The sequence below is a fragment of the Pseudophryne corroboree genome, chromosome 3 (genome assembly GCF_028390025.1).
Source record: "Pseudophryne corroboree isolate aPseCor3 chromosome 3, aPseCor3.hap2, whole genome shotgun sequence".
Taxonomy (NCBI): domain Eukaryota; kingdom Metazoa; phylum Chordata; class Amphibia; order Anura; family Myobatrachidae; genus Pseudophryne; species Pseudophryne corroboree.
In genome coordinates, this window is record NC_086446.1 from 136,311,597 (window position 1) to 136,328,012 (window position 16,416).

The 16,416-nt window shown below is 34.8% G+C and overlaps 3 non-coding genes across 3 annotated transcripts; all 3 read left to right on the forward strand.

Moving 5' to 3' along the window:
* The first annotated feature begins 848 nt into the window (after positions 1-848).
* On the forward strand, positions 849-922 carry TRNAS-ACU (transfer RNA serine (anticodon ACU)). Its single transcript has one exon. It is a non-coding gene; the product is annotated as a tRNA-Ser (tRNA).
* A 4,583-nt stretch (positions 923-5,505) lies between these two features.
* Positions 5,506-5,579, forward strand: TRNAS-ACU (transfer RNA serine (anticodon ACU)). Its single transcript has one exon. It is a non-coding gene; the product is annotated as a tRNA-Ser (tRNA).
* A 1,097-nt stretch (positions 5,580-6,676) lies between these two features.
* On the forward strand, positions 6,677-6,750 carry TRNAS-ACU (transfer RNA serine (anticodon ACU)). The gene has a single exon. It is a non-coding gene; the product is annotated as a tRNA-Ser (tRNA).
* Positions 6,751-16,416: the final 9,666 nt, after the last annotated feature.

Below are 16,416 nucleotides of genomic sequence, written 5' to 3' on the forward strand. Positions count from 1 at the left end.
AACAAATTTGTTCTCTGAAAAGTGTCCACAAAGCCAAGTCTCTGATTAACACCTTTGTATGGATGGTTTTTAACCTATTACTAAATTAAACTTGCTTCATTGGAAAGGCAGCAAGATGCATCCTCATTTCAATGTCTACTGAAATAATACAGGTTGACACCAGGAAACATTAACGCCACTGCATCCTTGCTGCTTTCTCATGTGGAAGTCTGTTTAATGTGAAAACAAGGTGATATCTAATTAGCACACAGGTAAGGAATTAAGAAAATCTTTATTTAAGGGTGAAAATGTTTCTCACAAAATCGTTGCCCCAATGCATCATTGAAATTCAAGCTGGAAAGATGATTTTAATATATCACTTGTACATTTTGTATTGCTCTTCTGGTGACAATGTAGTTTGTTTTTGTCAATTACCATTTTAATAATAGGGTAAAGAAAATTAAGTGGATTTTTGAAAGAAAACTATACTGTCAATATACTATTAAAACAAATTAAAATGGTAAAAGTTATTGTACTTTAAGTAAAAATAAAAGAGCAAAAATATCAATCCCAGTTTTGATTACTTAAATTAACAAAAAAAAATGCATATAGCAAAGGATAGTTTCAATCTGCCTACCTCTGGGTTATGGGCCCAGCATGCTTCCATTGCAGTACTCTGCTGCACATGTAAGTGCAAGAGATCCTGAAGCACTCACTCATCATGGGAAAGTACCAATGTGTTTCTTGGTTGGTTGATGGGAGAAACATCTTACAAAAACTCTCCAGATTATTGACTTTTTAAAGTTTTTCTAGGAAACGTTCTAGATGTATGCTTATTAGCCTTTGTCAGGATGTACTTTTTACAAAGTGTCTCTGTGGCGCAATCGGTTAGTGTGTCTGGCTACTAACCAAAAGGTTGGTGGTTCAATCCCACCCAGGGACGTAATTGACATTGTTATCAGATTTTGGTGATCTTTAAGTAGACAAGTCAAAATTTCAAACCCCCTGTTATGGTGTAGGGTACCTGGCCTTCTCTGATGTAATCAGAGTTAGATTTGATTCAGTGATTTTATAAAAACAGATAGGAAGCACAATTTAGCAGTGGGTTGCAGAGAAAAAGAAATATGCTGGCAAAAAAAATCCAATTGAGTGATTAAACAGCTCTTCATTTTCTGGCTTTATTTTTATGCTAACAAATTTGTTCTCTGAAAAGTGTCCACAAAGCCAAGTCTCTGATTAACACCTTTGTAGGGATCGTTTTTCACCTATTACTAAATTAAACTTGCTTCATTGGAAAGGCAGCAAGATGCATCCTCATTTCAATTTCTACTGAAATAATACAGGTTGACACCAGGAAACATTAACGCCACTGCATCCTTGCTGCTTTCTCATGTGGAAGTCTGTTTAATGTGAAAACAAGGTGATATCTAATTAGCACACAGGTAAGGAATTAAGAAAATCTTTATTTAAGGGTGAAGATGTTTCTCACAAAATCGTTGCCCCAATGCATCATTGAAATTCAAGCTGGAAAGATGATTTTAATATATCACTTGTACATTTTGTATTGCTCTTCTGGTGACAATGTAGTTTGTTTTTGTCAATTACCCTTTTAATAATAGGGTAAAGAAAATTAAGTGGATTTTTTAAAGAAAACTATACTGTCAATATACTATTCAAACAAATTAAAATGGTAAAAGTTATTGTACTTCAAGTAAAAATAAAAGAGCAAAAATATCAATCCCAGTTTTGATTACTTAAATTAACAAAAAAAATGCATATAGCAAAGGATAGTTTCAATCTGCCTACCTCTGGGTTATGGGCCCAGCATGCTTCCATTGCAGTACTCTGCTGCACATGTAAGTGCAAGAGATCCTGAAGCACTCACTCATCATGGGAAAGTACCAATGTGTTTCTTCATTGGTTGATGGAAGAAACATCTTACAAAAACTCTCCAGATTATTGACTCTTTAAAGATTTTCTAGGATACGTTCTAGATGTATGCTTATTAGACTTTGTCAGTATGTACTTTTTGCAAAGTGTCTCTGTGGCGCAATCGGTTAGTATGTCCGGCTACTATCAAAAAGGTTGGTGGTTCAATCCCAACCAGGGACATAATTGACCTTGTTATCAGATTTTGGTGATCTTTAAGTAGACAAGTCAAAATTTCAAACCCCCTGTTATGGTGTAGGGTACCTGGCCTTCTCTGATGTAATCAGAGTTAGATTTGATTCAGTGATTTTATAAAAACAGCTAGGAAGCACAATTTAGCAGTGGGTTGCAGAGAAAAAGAAATATGCTGGCAAAAAAAATCCAATTGAGTGATTAAACAGCTCTTCATTTTCTGGCTTTATTTTTATGCTAACAAATTTGTTCTTTGAAAAGTGTCCACAAAGCCAAGTCTCTGATTAACACCTTTGTAGGGATGGTTTTTCACCTATTACTAAATTAAACTTGCTTCATTGGAAAGGCAGCAAGATGCATCCTCATTTCAATGTCTACTGAAATAATACAGGTTGACACCAGGAAACATTAACGCCACTGTATCCTTGCTGCTTTCTCATGTGGAAGTCTGTTTAATGTGAAAACAAGGTGATATCTAATTAGCACACAGGTAAGGAATTAAGAAAATCTTTATTTAAGGGTGAAGATGTTTCTCACAAAATCGTTGCCCCAATGCATCATTGAAATTCAAGCTGGAAAGATGATTTTAATATATCACTTGTACATTTTGTATTGCTCTTCTGGTGACAATGTAGTTTGTTTTTGTCAATTACCATTTTAATAATAGGGTAAAGAAAATTAAGTGGATTTTTGAAAGAAAACAATACTGTCAATATACTATTAAAACAAATTAAAATGGTAAAAGTTATTGTACTTTAAGTAAAAATAAAAGAGCCAAAATATCAATCCCAGTTTTGGATTACTTTAACAAAAAAAAATGCATATAGCAGAGGATAGTTTCAATCTGCCTACCATTGGGTTATGGGCCCAGCATGCTTCCATTGCTGTACTCTGCTGCACATGTAAGTGCAAGAGATCCTGAAGCACTCACTCATCATGGGAAAGTACCAATGTGTTTCTTCGTTGGTTGATGGAAGAAACATCTTACAAAAACTCTCCAGATTATTGACTTTTTAAAGTTTTTCTAGGAAACGTTTTAGATGAATGCTTATTAGCCTTTGTCAGTATGGACTTTTGCAAAGTGTCTCTGTGGCGCAATCAGTTAGTGTGCATGGCTATTAACCAAAAGGTTGGTGGTTCAATCCCACCCAGGGACGTATTTGACCTTGTTATCAGATTTTGGTGATCTTTAAGTAGACAAGTCAAAATTTCAAACCCCCTGTTCTGGTGTAGGGTACGTGGCCTTCTCTGATGGAGTTAGATTTGATTCAGTGATTTTATAAAAACAGCTAGGAAGCACAATTTAGCAGTGGGTTGCAGAGAAAAAGAAATATGCTGGCAAAAAAAATCCAATTGAGTGATTAAACAGCTCTTCATTTTCTGGCTTTATTTTTATGCTAACAAATTTGTTCTTTGAAAAGTGTCCACAAAGCCAAGTCTCTGATTAACACCTTTGTAGGGATGGTTTTTCACCTATTACTAAATTAAACTTGCTTCATTGGAAAGGCAGCAAGATGCATCCTCATTTCAATGTCTACTGAAATAATACAGGTTGACACCAGGAAACATTAACGCCACTGTATCCTTGCTGCTTTCTCATGTGGAAGTCTGTTTAATGTGAAAACAAGGTGATATCTAATTAGCACACAGGTAAGGAATTAAGAAAATCTTTATTTAAGGGTGAAGATGTTTCTCACAAAATCGTTGCCCCAATGCATCATTGAAATTCAAGCTGGAAAGATGATTTTAATATATCACTTGTACATTTTGTATTGCTCTTCTGGTGACAATGTAGTTTGTTTTTGTCAATTACCATTTTAATAATAGGGTAAAGAAAATTAAGTGGATTTTTGAAAGAAAACAATACTGTCAATATACTATTAAAACAAATTAAAATGGTAAAAGTTATTGTACTTTAAGTAAAAATAAAAGAGCCAAAATATCAATCCCAGTTTTGGATTACTTTAACAACAAAAAAATGCATATAGCAGAGGATAGTTTCAATCTGCCTACCGTTGGGTTATGGGCCCAGCATGCTTCCATTGCTGTACTCTGCTGCACATGTAAGTGCAAGAGATCCTGAAGCACTCACTCATCATGGGAAAGTACCAATGTGTTTCTTCGTTGGTTGATGGAAGAAACATCTTACAAAAACTCTCCAGATTATTGACTTTTTAAAGTTTTTCTAGGAAACGTTTTAGATGAATGCTTATTAGCCTTTGTCAGTATGGACTTTTGCAAAGTGTCTCTGTGGCGCAATCAGTTAGTGTGCATGGCTATTAACCAAAAGGTTGGTGGTTCAATCCCACCCAGGGACGTATTTGACCTTGTTATCAGATTTTGGTGATCTTTAAGTAGACAAGTCAAAATTTCAAACCCCCTGTTCTGGTGTAGGGTACGTGGCCTTCTCTGATGGAGTTAGATTTGATTCAGTGATTTTAGAAAAACAGCTAGGAAGCACAATTTAGCAGTGGGTTGCAGAGAAAAAGAAATATGCTGGCAAAAAAAATCCAATTGAGTGATTAAACAGCTCTTAATTTTCTGGCTTTATTTTTATGCTAACAAATTTGTTCTCTGAAAAGTGTCCACAAAGCCAAGTCTCTGATTAACACCTTTGTAAGGATGGTTTTTAACCTATTACTAAATTAAACTTGCTTCATTGGAAAGGCAGCAAGATGCATCCTCATTTCAATGTCTACTGAAATAATACAGGTTGACACCAGGAAACATTAACGCCACTGCATCCTTGCTGCTTTCTCATGTGGAAGTCTGTTTAATGTGAAAACAAGGTGATATCTACTTAGCACACAGGTAAGGAATTAAGAAAATCTTTATTTAAGGGTGAAGATGTTTCTCACAAAATCGTTGCCCCAATGCATCATTGAAATTCAAGCTGGAAAGATGATTTTAATATATCACTTGTACATTTTGTATTGCTCTTCTGGTGACAATGTAGTTTGTTTTTGTCAATTACCCTTTTAATAATAGGGTAAAGAAAATTAAGTGGATTTTTTAAAGAAAACTATAATGTCAATACACTATTAAAACAAATTAAAATGGTAAAAGTTATTGTACTTTAAGTAAAAATAAAAGAGCTAAAATATCAATCCCAGTTTTGGATTACTTTAATAAAAAAAAAATGCATATAGCAGAGGATAGTTTTAATCTGCCTACCTCTGGGTTATGGGCCCAGCATGCTTCCATTGCAGTACTCTGCTGCACATGTAAGTGCAAGAGATCCTGAAGCACTCACTCATCATGGGAAAGTACCAATGTGTTTCTTCGTTGGTTGATCTAAGAAACATCTTACAAAAACTCTCCAGATTATTGACTTTTTAAAGTTTTTCTAGGAAACGTTCTAGATGAATGCTTATTAGCCTTTGTCAGTATCCACTTTTGCAAAGTGTCTCTGTGGTGCAATCAGTTAGTGTGTTTGGCTACTAACCAAAAGGTTGGTGGTTCAATCCCACCCAGGGACATAATTGACCTTGTGATCAGGTTTTGGTGATCTTTAAGTAGACAAGTCAAAATTTCAAACCCCCTTTTATGTTGTAGGGTACCTGGCCTTCTCTGATGTAATCAGAGTTAGATTTGATTCAGTGATTTTATAAAAAACAGCTAGGAAGCACAATTTAGCAGTGGGTTGCAGAGAAAAAGAAATATGCTGGCAAAAAAAATCCAATTGAGTGATTAAACAGCTCTTAATTTTCTGGCTTTATTTTTATGCTAACAAATTTGTTCTCTGAAAAGTGTCCACAAAGCCAAGTCTCTGATTAACACCTTTGTATGGATGGTTTTTAACCTATTACTAAATTAAACTTGCTTCATTGGAAAGGCAGCAAGATGCATCCTCATTTCAATGTCTACTGAAATAATACAGGTTGACACCAGGAAACATTAACGCCACTGCATCCTTGCTGCTTTCTCATGTGGAAGTCTGTTTAATGTGAAAACAAGGTGATATCTAATTAGCACACAGGTAAGGAATTAAGAAAATCTTTATTTAAGGGTGAAAATGTTTCTCACAAAATCGTTGCCCCAATGCATCATTGAAATTCAAGCTGGAAAGATGATTTTAATATATCACTTGTACATTTTGTATTGCTCTTCTGGTGACAATGTAGTTTGTTTTTGTCAATTACCATTTTAATAATAGGGTAAAGAAAATTAAGTGGATTTTTGAAAGAAAACTATACTGTCAATATACTATTAAAACAAATTAAAATGGTAAAAGTTATTGTACTTTAAGTAAAAATAAAAGAGCAAAAATATCAATCCCAGTTTTGATTACTTAAATTAACAAAAAAAAATGCATATAGCAAAGGATAGTTTCAATCTGCCTACCTCTGGGTTATGGGCCCAGCATGCTTCCATTGCAGTACTCTGCTGCACATGTAAGTGCAAGAGATCCTGAAGCACTCACTCATCATGGGAAAGTACCAATGTGTTTCTTGGTTGGTTGATGGGAGAAACATCTTACAAAAACTCTCCAGATTATTGACTTTTTAAAGTTTTTCTAGGAAACGTTCTAGATGTATGCTTATTAGCCTTTGTCAGGATGTACTTTTTACAAAGTGTCTCTGTGGCGCAATCGGTTAGTGTGTCTGGCTACTAACCAAAAGGTTGGTGGTTCAATCCCACCCAGGGACGTAATTGACATTGTTATCAGATTTTGGTGATCTTTAAGTAGACAAGTCAAAATTTCAAACCCCCTGTTATGGTGTAGGGTACCTGGCCTTCTCTGATGTAATCAGAGTTAGATTTGATTCAGTGATTTTATAAAAACAGATAGGAAGCACAATTTAGCAGTGGGTTGCAGAGAAAAAGAAATATGCTGGCAAAAAAAATCCAATTGAGTGATTAAACAGCTCTTCATTTTCTGGCTTTATTTTTATGCTAACAAATTTGTTCTCTGAAAAGTGTCCACAAAGCCAAGTCTCTGATTAACACCTTTGTAGGGATCGTTTTTATCCTATTACTAAATTAAACTTGCTTCATTGGAAAGGCAGCAAGATGCATCCTCATTTCAATTTCTACTGAAATAATACAGGTTGACACCAGGAAACATTAACGCCACTGCATCCTTGCTGCTTTCTCATGTGGAAGTCTGTTTAATGTGAAAACAAGGTGATATCTAATTAGCACACAGGTAAGGAATTAAGAAAATCTTTATTTAAGGGTGAAGATGTTTCTCACAAAATCGTTGCCCCAATGCATCATTGAAATTCAAGCTGGAAAGATGATTTTAATATATCACTTGTACATTTTGTATTGCTCTTCTGGTGACAATGTAGTTTGTTTTTGTCAATTACCCTTTTAATAATAGGGTAAAGAAAATTAAGTGGATTTTTTAAAGAAAACTATACTGTCAATATACTATTCAAACAAATTAAAATGGTAAAAGTTATTGTACTTCAAGTAAAAATAAAAGAGCAAAAATATCAATCCCAGTTTTGATTACTTAAATTAACAAAAAAAATGCATATAGCAAAGGATAGTTTCAATCTGCCTACCTCTGGGTTATGGGCCCAGCATGCTTCCATTGCAGTACTCTGCTGCACATGTAAGTGCAAGAGATCCTGAAGCACTCACTCATCATGGGAAAGTACCAATGTGTTTCTTCATTGGTTGATGGAAGAAACATCTTACAAAAACTCTCCAGATTATTGACTCTTTAAAGATTTTCTAGGATACGTTCTAGATGTATGCTTATTAGACTTTGTCAGTATGTACTTTTTGCAAAGTGTCTCTGTGGCGCAATCGGTTAGTATGTCCGGCTACTATCAAAAAGGTTGGTGGTTCAATCCCAACCAGGGACATAATTGACCTTGTTATCAGATTTTGGTGATCTTTAAGTAGACAAGTCAAAATTTCAAACCCCCTGTTATGGTGTAGGGTACCTGGCCTTCTCTGATGTAATCAGAGTTAGATTTGATTCAGTGATTTTATAAAAACAGCTAGGAAGCACAATTTAGCAGTGGGTTGCAGAGAAAAAGAAATATGCTGGCAAAAAAAATCCAATTGAGTGATTAAACAGCTCTTCATTTTCTGGCTTTATTTTTATGCTAACAAATTTGTTCTTTGAAAAGTGTCCACAAAGCCAAGTCTCTGATTAACACCTTTGTAGGGATGGTTTTTCACCTATTACTAAATTAAACTTGCTTCATTGGAAAGGCAGCAAGATGCATCCTCATTTCAATGTCTACTGAAATAATACAGGTTGACACCAGGAAACATTAACGCCACTGGATCCTTGCTGCTTTCTCATGTGGAAGTCTGTTTAATGTGAAAACAAGGTGATATCTAATTAGCACACAGGTAAGGAATTAAGAAAATCTTTATTTAAGGGTGAAGATGTTTCTCACAAAATCGTTGCCCCAATGCATCATTGAAATTCAAGCTGGAAAGATGATTTTAATATATCACTTGTACATTTTGTATTGCTCTTCTGGTGACAATGTAGTTTGTTTTTGTCAATTACCATTTTAATAATAGGGTAAAGAAAATTAAGTGGATTTTTGAAAGAAAACAATACTGTCAATATACTATTAAAACAAATTAAAATGGTAAAAGTTATTGTACTTTAAGTAAAAATAAAAGAGCCAAAATATCAATCCCAGTTTTGGATTACTTTAACAAAAAAAAATGCATATAGCAGAGGATAGTTTCAATCTGCCTACCGTTGGGTTATGGGCCCAGCATGCTTCCATTGCTGTACTCTGCTGCACATGTAAGTGCAAGAGATCCTGAAGCACTCACTCATCATGGGAAAGTACCAATGTGTTTCTTCGTTGGTTGATGGAAGAAACATCTTACAAAAACTCTCCAGATTATTGACTTTTTAAAGTTTTTCTAGGAAACGTTTTAGATGAATGCTTATTAGCCTTTGTCAGTATGGACTTTTGCGAAGTGTCTCTGTGGCGCAATCAGTTAGTGTGCATGGCTATTAACCAAAAGGTTGGTGGTTCAATCCCACCCAGGGACGTATTTGACCTTGTTATCAGATTTTGGTGATCTTTAAGTAGACAAGTCAAAATTTCAAACCCCCTGTTCTGGTGTAGGGTACGTGGCCTTCTCTGATGGAGTTAAATTTGATTCAGTGATTTTAGAAAAACAGCTAGGAAGCACAATTTAGCAGTGGGTTGCAGAGAAAAAGAAATATGCTGGCAAAAAAAATCCAATTGAGTGATTAAACAGCTCTTAATTTTCTGGCTTTATTTTTATGCTAACAAATTTGTTCTCTGAAAAGTGTCCACAAAGCCAAGTCTCTGATTAACACCTTTGTAAGGATGGTTTTTAACCTATTACTAAATTAAACTTGCTTCATTGGAAAGGCAGCAAGATGCATCCTCATTTCAATGTCTACTGAAATAATACAGGTTGACACCAGGAAACATTAACGCCACTGCATCCTTGCTGCTTTCTCATGTGGAAGTCTGTTTAATGTGAAAACAAGGTGATATCTAATTAGCACACAGGTAAGGAATTAAGAAAATCTTTATTTAAGGGTGAAAATGTTTCTCACAAAATCGTTGCCCCAATGCATCATTGAAATTCAAGCTGGAAAGATGATTTTAATATATCACTTGTACATTTTGTATTGCTCTTCTGGTGACAATGTAGTTTGTTTTTGTCAATTACCATTTTAATAATAGGGTAAAAAAAATTAAGTGGATTTTTGAAAGAAAACAATACTGTCAATATACTATTAAAACAAATTAAAATGGTAAAAGTTATTGTACTGTAAGTAAAAATAAAAGAGCCAACATATCAATCCCAGTTTTGGATTACTTTAATTAACAAAAAAAATGCATATAGCAGAGGATAGTTTCAATCTGCCTACCTCTGGGTTATGTGCCCAGCATGCTTCCATTGCTGTACTCTGCTGCACATGTAAGTGCAATAGATCCTGAAGCACTCACTCATCCTGGGAAAGTACCAATGTGTTTCTTCGTTGGTTGATGGAAGAAACATCTTACAAAAACTCTCCAGATTATTGACTTTTTAAAGTTTTTCTAGGAAACGTTTTAGATGAATGCTTATTAGCCTTTGTCAGTATGTACTTTTGCAAAGTGTCTCTGTGGCGCAATCAGTTAATGTGTATAGCTACTAACCAAAAGGTTGGTGGGTCAATCCCACCCAGGGACGTAATTGACCTTGTTATCAGATTTTGGTGATCTTTAAGTAGACAAGTCAAAATTTCAAACCCCCTCTTATGGTGTAGGGTACCTGGCCTTCTCTGATGTAATCAGAGTTAGATTTGATTCAGTGATTTTATAACAACAGCTAGGAAGCACAATTTAGCAGTGGGTTGCAGAGAAAAAGAAATATGCTGGCAAAAAAATCCAATTGAGTGATTAAACAGCTCTTCATTTTCTGGCTTTATTTTTATGCTAACAAATTTGTTCTCTGAAAAGTGTCCACAAAGCCAAGTCTCTGATTAACACCTTTGTAAGGATGGTTTTTCACCTATTACTAAATTAAACTTGCTTCATTGGAAAGGCAGCAAGATGCATCCTCATTTCAATGTCTACTGAAATAATACAGGTTGACACCAGGAAACATTAACGCCACTGCATCCTTGCTGCTTTCTCATGTGGAAGTCTGTTTAATGTGAAAACAAGGTGATATCTAATTAGCACACAGGTAAGGAATTAAGAAAATCTTTATTTAATGGTGAAAATGTTTCTCACAAAATCGTTGCCCCAATGCATCATTGAAATTCAAGCTGGAAAGATGATTTTAATTTATCACTTGTACATTTTGTATTGCTCTTCTGGTGACAATGTAGTTTGTTTTTGTCAATTACCATTTTAATAATAGGGTAAAAAAAATTAAGTGGATTTTTGAAAGAAAACAATACTGTCAATATACTATTAAAACAAATTAAAATGGTAAAAGTTATTGTACTGTAAGTAAAAATAAAAGAGCCAACATATCAATCCCAGTTTTGGATTACTTTAATTAACAAAAAAAATGCATATAGCAGAGGATAGTTTCACTCTGCCTACCTCTGGGTTATGTGCCCAGCATGCTTCCATTGCTGTACTCTGCTGCACATGTAAGTGCAATAGATCCTGAAGCACTCACTCATCCTGGGAAAGTACCAATGTGTTTCTTCGTTGGTTGATGGAAGAAACATCTTACAAAAACTCTCCAGATTATTGACTTTTTAAAGTTTTTCTAGGAAACGTTTTAGATGAATGCTTATTAGCCTTTGTCAGTATGTACTTTTGCAAAGTGTCTCTGTGGCGCAATCAGTTAATGTGTATAGCTACTAACCAAAAGGTTGGTGGGTCAATCCCACCCAGGGACGTAATTGACCTTGTTATCAGATTTTGGTGATCTTTAAGTAGACAAGTCAAAATTTCAAACCCCCTCTTATGGTGTAGGGTACCTGGCCTTCTCTGATGTAATCAGAGTTAGATTTGATTCAGTGATTTTATAACAACAGCTAGGAAGCACAATTTAGCAGTGGGTTGCAGAGAAAAAGAAATATGCTGGCAAAAAAATCCAATTGAGTGATTAAACAGCTCTTCATTTTCTGGCTTTATTTTTATGCTAACAAATTTGTTCTCTGAAAAGTGTCCACAAAGCCAAGTCTCTGATTAACACCTTTGTAAGGATGGTTTTTCACCTATTACTAAATTAAACTTGCTTCATTGGAAAGGCAGCAAGATGCATCCTCATTTCAATGTCTACTGAAATAATACAGGTTGACACCAGGAAACATTAACGCCACTGCATCCTTGCTGCTTTCTCATGTGGAAGTCTGTTTAATGTGAAAACAAGGTGATATCTAATTAGCACACAGGTAAGGAATTAAGAAAATCTTTATTTAATGGTGAAAATGTTTCTCACAAAATCGTTGCCCCAATGCATCATTGAAATTCAAGCTGGAAAGATGATTTTAATTTATCACTTGTACATTTTGTATTGCTCTTCTGGTGACAATGTAGTTTGTTTTTGTCAATTACCATTTTAATAATAGGGTAAAGAAAATTAAGTGGATTTTTAAAAGAAAACAATACTTTCAATATACTATTAAAACAAATTAAAATAGTAAAAGTTATTGTACTTTAATGAAAAATAAAAGAGCTAAAATATCAATCCCAGTTTTGGATTACTTTAATTAAAAAAAAATACATATAGCAGAGGATAGTTTTAATCTGCCTACCTCTGGGTTATGTGCCCAGCATGCTTCCATTGCAGTACTCTGCTGCACATGTAAGTGCAAGCGATCCTGAAGCACTCACTCATCATGGGAAAGTACCAATGTGTTTCTTCGTTGGTTGATCTAAGAAACATCTTACAAAAACTCTCCAGATTATTGACTTTTTAAAGTTTTTCTAGGAAACGTTCTAGATGAATGCTTATTAGCCTTTGTCAGTATCCACTTTTGCAAAGTGTCTCTGTGGTGCAATCAGTTAGTGTGTTTGGCTACTAACCAAAAGGTTGGTGGTTCAATCCCACCCAAGGATGTAAGTGACCTTGTGGTCAGGTTTTGGTGATCTTTAAGTGGACAAGTCAAAATTTCAAACCCCCTCTTATGATGTAGGGTACCTGGCCTTCTCTGATGTAATCAGAGTTAGATTTGATTAAGTGATTTTATAAAAAACAGCTAGGAAGCACAATTTAGCAGTGGGTTGCAAAGAAAAAAAATATGCTGGCAGAAAAATCCAATTGAGTGATTAAACAGCTCTTCATTTTCTGGCTTTATTTTTATGCTAACAAATTTGTTCTCTGAAAAGTGTCCACAAAGCCAAGTCTCTGATGAACACCTTTGTAAGGATGGTTTTTCACCTATTACTAAATTAAACTTGCTTCATTGGAAAGGCAGCAAGATGCATCCTCATTTCAATGTCTACTGAAATAATACAGGTTGACACCAGGAAACATTAACGCCAATGCATCCTTGCTGCTTTCTCATGTGGAAGTCTGTTTAATGTGAAAACAAGGTGATATCTAATTAGCACACAGGTAAGGAATTAAGAAAATCTTTATTTAAGGGTGAAGATGTTTCTCACAAAATCGTTGCCCCAATGCATCATTGAAATTCAAGCTGGAAAGATGATTTTAATATATCACTTGTACATTTTGTATTGCTCTTCTGGTGACAATGTAGTTTGTTTTTGTCAATTACCATTTTAATAATAGGGTAAAGAAAATTAAGTGGATTTTTGAAAGAAAACAATATTGTCAATATACTATTAAAACAAATTAAAATGGTAAAAGTTATTGTACTTTAAGTAAACATAAAATAGCTAACATATCAATCCCAGTTTTGGATTACTTTAATTAACAAAAAAAATGCATATAGCAGAGGATAGTTTCAATCTGCCTACCTCTGGGTAATGGGCCCAGCATGCTTCCATTGCTGTACTCTGCTGCACATGTAAGTGCAAGAGATCCTGAAGCACTCACTCATCATGGGAAAGTACCAATGTGTTTCTTCGTTGGTTGATTTAAGAAAATTCTTACAAAAACTCTCCAGATTATTGACTTTTTAAAGTTTTTCTAGGAAACGTTCTAGATTAATGCTTATTAGCCTTTGTCAGTATGTACTTTTTGCAAAGTGTCTCTGTGGCGCAATAGGTTAGTGTGTCTGACTACTAACCAAAAGGTTGGTGGTTCAATCCCACCCAGGGATGTAATTGACCTTGTGATCAGGTTTGGGTGATCTTTAAGTAGACAAGTCAAAATTTCAAACCCCCTTTTATGTTGTAGGGTACCTGGCCTTCTCTGATGTAATCAGAGTTAGATTTGATTCAGTGATTTTATAAAAAACAGCTAGGAAGCACAATTTAGCAGTGGGTTGCAGAGAAAAAGAAATATGCTGGCAAAAAAAATCCAATTGAGTGATTAAACAGCTCTTCATTTTCTGGCTTTATTTTTATGCTAACAAATTTGTTCTCTGAAAAGTGTCCACAAAGCCAAGTCTCTGATTAACACCTTTGTAAGGATGGTTTTTAACCTATTACTAAATTAAACTTGCTTCATTGGAAAGGCAGCAAGATGCATCCTCATTTCAATGTCTACTGAAATAATACAGGTTGACACCAGGAAACATTAACGCCACTGCATCCTTGCTGCTTTCTCATGTGGAAGTCTGTTTAATGTGAAAACAAGGTGATATCTAATTAGCACACAGGTAAGGAATTAAGAAAATCTTTATTTAAGGGTGAAAATGTTTCTCACAAAATCGTTGCCCCAATGCATCATTGAAATTCAAGCTGGAAAGATGATTTTAATATATCACTTGTACATTTTGTATTGCTCTTCTGGTGACAATGTAGTTTGTTTTTGTCAATTACCATTTTAATAATAGGGTAAAGAAAATTAAGTGGATTTTTGAAAGAAAACTATACTGTCAATATACTATTAAAACAAATTAAAATGGTAAAAGTTATTGTACTTTAAGTAAAAATAAAAGAGCAAAAATATCAATCCCAGTTTTGATTACTTAAATTAACAAAAAAAAATGCATATAGCAAAGGATAGTTTCAATCTGCCTACCTCTGGGTTATGGGCCCAGCATGCTTCCATTGCAGTACTCTGCTGCACATGTAAGTGCAAGAGATCCTGAAGCACTCACTCATCATGGGAAAGTACCAATGTGTTTCTTCGTTGGTTGATCTAAGAAACATCTTACAAAAACTCTCCAGATTATTGACTTTTTAAAGTTTTTCTAGGAAACGTTTTAGATGAATGCTTATTAGCCTTTGTCAGTATGTACTTTTGCAAAGTGTCTCTGTGGCGCAATCAGTTAATGTGTATAGCTACTAACCAAAAGGTTGGTGGGTCAATCCCACCCAGGGACGTAATTGACCTTGTTATCAGATTTTGGTGATCTTTAAGTAGACAAGTCAAAATTTCAAACCCCCTCTTATGGTGTAGGGTACCTGGCCTTCTCTGATGTAATCAGAGTTAGATTTGATTCAGTGATTTTATAACAACAGCTAGGAAGCACAATTTAGCAGTGGGTTGCAGAGAAAAAGAAATATGCTGGCAAAAAAATCCAATTGAGTGATTAAACAGCTCTTCATTTTCTGGCTTTATTTTTATGCTAACAAATTTGTTCTCTGAAAAGTGTCCACAAAGCCAAGTCTCTGATTAACACCTTTGTAAGGATGGTTTTTCACCTATTACTAAATTAAACTTGCTTCATTGGAAAGGCAGCAAGATGCATCCTCATTTCAATGTCTACTGAAATAATACAGGTTGACACCAGGAAACATTAACGCCACTGCATCCTTGCTGCTTTCTCATGTGGAAGTCTGTTTAATGTGAAAACAAGGTGATATCTAATTAGCACACAGGTAAGGAATTAAGAAAATCTTTATTTAATGGTGAAAATGTTTCTCACAAAATCGTTGCCCCAATGCATCATTGAAATTCAAGCTGGAAAGATGATTTTAATTTATCACTTGTACATTTTGTATTGCTCTTCTGGTGACAATGTAGTTTGTTTTTGTCAATTACCATTTTAATAATAGGGTAAAAAAAATTAAGTGGATTTTTGAAAGAAAACAATACTGTCAATATACTATTAAAACAAATTAAAATGGTAAAAGTTATTGTACTGTAAGTAAAAATAAAAGAGCCAACATATCAATCCCAGTTTTGGATTACTTTAATTAACAAAAAAAAATGCATATAGCAGAGGATAGTTTCACTCTGCCTACCTCTGGGTTATGTGCCCAGCATGCTTCCATTGCTGTACTCTGCTGCACATGTAAGTGCAATAGATCCTGAAGCACTCACTCATCCTGGGAAAGTACCAATGTGTTTCTTCGTTGGTTGATGGAAGAAACATCTTACAAAAACTCTCCAGATTATTGACTTTTTAAAGTTTTTCTAGGAAACGTTTTAGATGAATGCTTATTAGCCTTTGTCAGTATGTACTTTTGCAAAGTGTCTCTGTGGCGCAATCAGTTAATGTGTATAGCTACTAACCAAAAGGTTGGTGGGTCAATCCCACCCAGGGACGTAATTGACCTTGTTATCAGATTTTGGTGATCTTTAAGTAGACAAGTCAAAATTTCAAACCCCCTCTTATGGTGTAGGGTACCTGGCCTTCTCTGATGTAATCAGAGTTAGATTTGATTCAGTGATTTTATAACAACAGCTAGGAAGCACAATTTAGCAGTGGGTTGCAGAGAAAAAGAAATATGCTGGCAAAAAAATCCAATTGAGTGATTAAACAGCTCTTCATTTTCTGGCTTTATTTTTATGCTAACAAATTTGTTCTCTGAAAAGTGTCCACAAAGCCAAGTCTCTGATTAACACCTTTGTAAGGATGGTTTTTCACCTATT